Source organism: Myotis lucifugus, unplaced genomic scaffold (genome assembly GCF_000147115.1).
Source record: "Myotis lucifugus unplaced genomic scaffold, Myoluc2.0 scaffold_218, whole genome shotgun sequence".
In the NCBI taxonomy this organism is placed as follows: domain Eukaryota; kingdom Metazoa; phylum Chordata; class Mammalia; order Chiroptera; family Vespertilionidae; genus Myotis; species Myotis lucifugus.
In genome coordinates this window covers 303,293-310,204 of record NW_005871266.1, presented here as the reverse complement: position 1 = coordinate 310,204, position 6,912 = coordinate 303,293, and the positions used below count along the sequence as shown (strand labels likewise).

Below are 6,912 nucleotides of genomic sequence, written 5' to 3'. Positions count from 1 at the left end.
GCGGCGAGGGGCTGATCCCGCAGCCGAATGGCCCCCGAAGCCGGGTTTCATAGAAATGCAAATCGCCCGAGGCGGCCTTTCCTCCCCCGAGGGAAGAGGGGTGCAGGGGCGCTCTTCTACAGAAGTGGGTCCCCTGGGATTTGGGGGTGGGGTGGGGTGGAGGTGGTTCTGCAGAGGGGGACAACTAGGAGGGGCGGGCAGGCCACACGCAGCCGGAGGGGGGGTGGGTGGGGGGCGGGAGGGAGACCACATGGAAGGGGGCTTCTGGGGCTTGGCGACACCCTATATCCGTGCCAGGAGAATGGGCGCACTTCCGAGAACGCCACGAGGCACCCACGGGTGGAGAGGCGGCCAAGGAATCTCAGCGCCTACATCTTCTTTCATTTTCATTAACACGTGTAAATTTCAGGAACCATTTAACATGCAGGGACACCCGGTAGAGCCCCACAGCCCCGCTGCAGGGTTCATTCCGGTGCGCAGGGGGGTCATTGCCCAGGGGGGGAACACTAAACGCTTAAGAGATTTCAGCCTAGCATGCGCTCGCTCGAAAAATAAAATAAAATAAAATAAATGCCCGAAAATTCCAGCAGCAGCCCAAGATGGTGGCCAGCATTTCCTTCATCCTGTCGCCCTTGCCCGGGGGATCTGCGGGCTGTCTTCCTACCTTGGCCAAGTCCATCCTTGCGGGGGTCCCCCAAACCCAACCCACCCCTCCCGGCAATTTAACTGCTAGAAAAACACCCTTTATAGAAGGCAGCAAAACAGTGGTCTCTGTCCTGCTCATTTTAAAATTAAGAAGTGAAATAAATGACTGGAAATATTAGTGCTTCTCTGTCTGGGACAAGACCACCGGAAGCTGCCTAATTGGTTCTGATGGGGTGTGGACTCTTTCCACCTTCATAATCTGCGCTGGGACTGCATTCCCGAGCCTGAGGGGATGGTAGGGGCTAACAAAAATAACAATTATCAGTTAAGGAAATGGGTGTACTGACCTGATGATTTTTAACAAAAATCTACACATGTTCGTGGTTCTAGGAGAGGGTCCTCAATATTATCACAAATTTAAGATATATAAAAGAATACATAAAGTGTTTTATTATTAGATACCGTCTTTGTAGTGTTTTGTGTGTTTTTTTAAACATAGGGACATTTTACCAAATCTTAACATTTTGCAAAGTTTTACACTACCTGCCCCAAATTAAGAAAACTGTTCATTTATTTCCCTGTGTCATCAAACTACTGTATCCCCTAACAGTAAAGGCTCAAAGAAAAAGGACAAAAAAGACCCCTCCCCTTCGCAAGGGGGCACACACCAAGGCAAGACACCCCCTCTTTGGGGACCGATTCGTCCCGCGCTCCCCTCCCCCCGCCGGGAATTAGGGTTACAAATCTCCGGGTGCAGGATGGTAATTACCCCCGGGCTCACGCCTCGGCAGCCGTGGGTGGCCCGAGCAGGGAGCACCCACCGCGTGTCGCCCTCCCGCGGCACCCACGCTCGCGTTTGCTCGGGGCACTCAGGAGCCTCGCAGCATCAGCCTGCGCACGAGGGCGGCCGGGCGGCTTTTTCATTCATAAAATTCCGACTCGGTGGCCGCCTGGGTGATTTATGCGCGCTATCACCAGGCGGCTCCTGTCCCGGGGACCTGGGGGTCCGAGCCCCGCGTGCACCCCTGGTCGGCCCGAGGCGGGTCAGCGACGGTCGGGGCAGCGGGGCATAAAGAGGTTCGGCCAAACGGGCTCCGGGTCCTTGAGGGAGCTCCCCCCCACCCCCCACCCCGGGAGCGAGGCAGAGGAAACTGGAATTAGCATGAGCCAATGGGGGTGCGGCGCTGTTACTAGGCGGACCAGGCAGATCTCAACGAGGAACTCCGCTGATTTCCCCGTTCAGGGAGGGACGGGCGCAAAAGTGCAAGCCCGGCCAGTGAGCGTGAAGAGCCGTCCAGGAACCCGTGGGGGAGGCGCTGGAATTTGGGGCCAGGCGGGGAGCGCCTGCCGCCCCACCCCCCACCGGGGAGCTCAGATCTGCGTTCCCCAGAACTCCCGAGGGGGCCCCAAACCGGGGGCCCTTGAGAGGGCTGCTCCTTCTAGGAGAGCAGAGGATGCATTTTTCTTATTTTCACTTTTTTTTTCTAAGAGAAAAGTAACTTTAAAAAACTTTCCTGTTGCAGTTTAATTTTGCATTGAAAAAAAAAAAAAAACCCACCACGAAGCAGGAACTGCGACTTCTGGGCTCATTTAAAGTGCTCCGCTCTCATTTCTTGGTGGCCATTTGTAGACAAAGGGCCGGCGGCCCAATCGGCAGGGGAACCACGTTGGTTCGAAAGGAAATCTAAAAGTAACTTAAATCACCTTCCGCTTTCCTCGGCCCCTGGCCCCCAACCCGGGTGGCCGCGGAGGGCGGAGAGCTGGCCTCCAGAGGGCGGGTTCCGCAGCCAGCGCGTTTGCCTCCGTCCCTGGCTGTGGGAACCTCCATTCACGGCGGGGGCAGGGAGCGCGTTCATTCAAGAACCGGCGCCCGGCGCCGACCTCGGGAAGCACCGCGGCTGCGCGCCGCTCCGCTCCGCCGGGGGCTCGGGGGAGGGGGTGCGGGGCCCAGTGGAGATCTCCCACGGGTGTCGACCTCCGGCACCCGCCTTTTCCCGAGAGGACAGGGGCGGGGGAGGGGTGCACCCAGGTGGGGGCACCTGCCGCCGCATACCTGGCGGCGACTTGAAAGGACTTGGCTCCAGTTCCGCGAGTTTTTCATTGTTAAGCCCTTAAGTAGCCCTAGAAAAAACGCTTCCGAATGAGGGCTGCGGAGTTCCGGGGGTGCCCGCGCTCCCCTTCCCCCAGGCTGTTGGCTTTGGGGGCACGCATGGCGGCCCACGTGCTGCGGTCGCTCCGCCGGGGCCGCGCAGTGCGGACCCGGGCGCCCCGAAGCTGCGGCCTCTGCCCCGGGCGCTTACCCGGGACAGTCACAAGCTGGGCACAGGGGCAGCCGCCCCCCCCGCCCCCCCCCAAGCCTTTGACTTGCGTTTCTATCCCTGATCAATGAGTTTCAGCCGCACACAGACTAACCCGTCCTCCGAACCCCAGTCGTAGGAATGGCAGGATGCGGGATCCGGACACCCCTTCCCCCTCGGAAGGTCTCCGGCGAGGTGTGCGTGGACGTGAAAAGCAAACCCCAAGGTGTGGGAGGAGGCTGGCTCCCCTGGCTCTGGGGTCCCCAGGGAGAAGGTGCGCTTTTGGAGGTGAAAACAGATTCTAGCTCCTTGATCTTCGCCCCTCAAAACGCATCGCCTGGTACCCGAGCAACACGAAACCCCAAGTCCACTAGGCATTTCCCGGCCTCTTGGCTCAGACCCTGGCCGGCCGCTGACCACGTGTCGTGTCGTGGGCGCCCAGACCGAGATGCTCACCACCTCCAACTACGGCAGATCCGGCGGGAGGTGGGGGTAATGACCCAGGAAGCCGGGTCCTCGCCCACCCACCGGGCCCAGCAGACCCCGCCTCGGACCAAGGCGCAGGGAACCGCTGCGGAGACTCGCGGGGGGTGGGGTGGGGGGGCTCGGAAACCTTCGGGGGTGCAGGACGGGACCTTCCGCTGGAGGACCGGTTCTAAACCTCCTCGACTCCTGCGGCGTGCCCACCCCTCCCACGAAGGACTGGAGGCCCCTGCCCTCGCCTCTAGGACTTGTCGCTTGGCCCCCATCCTCGCTTTTTATGGGAGACCGCGGGGAGGACCCCGCATCCTCGTGCCTTCCGGTCAGCTTTGTTCTGCCCTTGGAGAGTTTCCTTCCTTCGCCATGGCCCTGGGGGTGGGTGGGTGGAGGGGATCCTCTGGGTTCTGGGGCTCTGGACACTTGCCAGGACGGGTGGCGGAGGGGCTTTTTCAGGTGAGCGAAGAGGGGTTCCACACCTAACGCCCTGCACCCCTCCCTCCCTCCCTGTGGTTCCCCCGGCCTAACCCGGTCGGGCCTGGTGGCAGGGCACAGGTTTGGACCCACCGGGGAGTTCTGGGCGCGTGGGGTTGGAAGGGTTGAATGGGCCGCTCTCGGTCCCTAAGCCTCGCCGCCCGCCCGGGTACTCTTTTGGGGCTCGACCTGCCCTTGCGGTGCTGGGTGACCGGGCCTGGGGCGGGGGTGCGGCTGGGCTGGGAAGGCGGGAGCGCACGCTGCAGGCACCCGGGCCTTGGCTCGGAGCAGCTCGGGCTGCGCCCCGCATTCCACGCATTCCCGCGCGGCCTCGGTTCTGTCGCCACGTGGTCGCTCCGCGCGCCGCCGCTACCGTAAGGCTTGGAGAAAGGCGCGCACTCGCGGCCCCGGAGCGCGACGGACCTCCTAGCAGGCAGGGCGGGCTGCAGGGCCCAGCCAGCCGAGGTGCCCCGCCGGCCCTCTCCCAGAGTATAGACCCGGGCTGCTTTCTTACGTAATAAGGAGAGTAGTACCGCTGATGCAACGACATGTCTCTTTGTCAAGACAGGCTGGAGGGGTGCTCAGGCCCCGCTGCTGTCCGGGATAGGGTGACTGCCCATCTGGAGAACGTGACCGAACCGGACCCGTGACCATTATGACTTCCCAGCAGTGACAGGGCAGGAGAGGAGCTGCAGCTGTCGGATCGTTTCTTTCTCTTTTCTTTATTAATCAAGATCAATCCGTGTCCCGGTCCAGTGGTGTGCTTGGACTGCTTAGCGCAGAGGAAAATATCTGTTAGCCGCCATCACTGAAAAAAAGTCCTGCAGGTTCCTTCCTCAGGCTTCTGAGCACCTGACCTGAACTAGCAGGATGCCTGCGCTGGGCCTCCCGGGGCCCACCCTGACCCCCCAGGCTTGGCTGGGTGACCGGCGTTCTGAATGCCCTCCTGACACTGCCACCTCTCGGAACCCTGGCTCGGACAGAGTGCTGGCCGCCATCCCGTGGAGGCGGGCTTGGGGATGTGGACAGAAAAGGCTCCCTCCCCGCCCCAGTGGTGTAAGGGAGCTGGCCCCTTTGCTCTGAACTCCTGCAGGTTTGGAGAAAAAGCCTTCACTCATGTCCCCGCCCTCAGTTCCTCATTTCTCCTGCCAGGTGATCCTCCCTCTGCCAGGAAGCCCATCACTGTCATCACTTAATCTTCAGAACCACCTCTCCCTCCATGGGTGAGGGAACTGAGGCACAGGCACCTTGTCCAGAGTCACGGCCTTGGCAGCCGTGATGCGCTGACTGTCAGACCCGCATCCTGATGGTTGGGCCGTGCCTCCCTCTGTGTCATGGCTCCTTCCAAGCTGATCAGGATAATCGCCTCCCTTTTCAAGAACTCGTAAAAGCAAGCCACTGCCTCCAGCTGCCAGGGCGCTTGCAGCCACACTTGGGAGACTGCACAAGAGCGTCACACACAGGTCCACCTCTGCCGCAGCGTGCAGCCTTGGGCAGGGCTCTGGCCCCATCTGTAAAAGGGGTGTGATTGTGCTCATCCCAAGGCCGAGGAGAAGAGCAATTAAGGTAATAGGTGTGAAGCGTTAGCCTGTGTCTGACACAAGAAAAAGGTCTAATTTTGACTCACTCACATCGGACAGCTATTGTTGTATTGGCTGTTGTCATTTCTTTATTTGACCGTCCAAGGGAAAAGAGGTCAGTGCTCCTGACTAGTTAGGTATTGCATGTGTTAAGAACTCTTGTGGCGCACCAGCGTGCCGGGGCACACCGGTTGAAAATCGCTGCCCCAGAGGTAGGGAGAGGGAGAAAGATTAATTGCATCTAATGGGCGATTAAATCCTTATATGTGCTAAGGACTTGGTTTGTTGGGTATTTAGGGGCAGATGGACAGGGCCCAGACACGACTGAGTTATGGTCTCTGTCCTCTCGGGGTTTCCCACTGGAGAGCTGGGAAGTCATGCATGGGGGGGAATTTTTTTCCCCAAATGACGGTTCCTGGCCAAATCGGCAGGTGCCTTCTGCAGGAGCTCGCGGTCCCCGTCTTGCTCACTGCTTTGCAGAAGCAGAAGTTGTGAGCAGGACGGCCACCAGCAGAATTCCGAGGAAGCGCACAGAGAAGCCTTCACCCGACAATGAGGAGGGGTAGAAACTGACAGGTAAGGGCGGAGGCGGCGAGGAGGTGGACACGCCTAACGAGCAGTGGCTTCGAACCATTTTTAGGGTATGAAGTATGAAGCGCAGGAGGGTGGGCTCTGGAACTGCAGACTCGACTCCCAGCTCTGCACCTGCTCTTCGTGCGGCCGACCCCTCTCCAGCCTCAGCCTCCTCACCTGTCAGGTGGAGACGATGATACCGACTTCACAGGTCTTCACGGAGATTAAACGGCTTGGCAAAGGTTAAGTCCCCACAGAGGAAGTCCTGCGTGTTAGCAAAGAGCCGGCATCGATCCCACACTCTGAAACTGTGACTTCATTAAGTCACAACCAACGTATCTCTCCATTTTTTTTAAACAAATAAAAAGCTTACATCACTGCCAATGAGATTGACACAGACAAGCAGGCTGTTGTGCCCGGTTTCTGTACTTCCAGCCAGAGGAGAGATCCCCAAGGGTTTCCTTTCGAGCCTGGTCCTGGGGGAGTGGACTGTTGCCTCTGTGCTTCTTGAACAACAATAGGTCTCAGAGTCTCTTTTGTCGCTTCCCAGGTCAATTCACCGCTGCAAGAAGGAAGCCACAGGGTCACAGAGGGCAGAGAGCAGGGTGGGGAGCCACGGGAAGCAGCTCGATCAGCTGCCTCCCGCACATCCCCCACCGGGGATGTGCCCGCAACCCAGGTACATGCCCTTGACCGGAATCGAACCTGGGACCTTTCAGTCCGCAGGCCAACGCTCTATCCACTGAGCCAAACCGGTTTCGGCTAAAGTCAGTTTTTAAACATTAAGATTTCAAGCCCAGCTGGCATGGCTCAGTGGTGAGCATCGACCTATAAACCAGAAGGTCAAGGTTCAATTCCCAATCAGG

At 59.2% G+C, this 6,912-nt stretch overlaps 1 protein-coding gene across 2 annotated transcripts in view; it reads left to right on the top strand.

The window, feature by feature from the left end:
- Positions 1–6,912, top strand: part of ORAOV1 (oral cancer overexpressed 1) — a 49,842-nt gene that overhangs the window by 23,575 nt on the left and 19,355 nt on the right. The gene's annotated exons all lie outside the window — the stretch shown is intronic.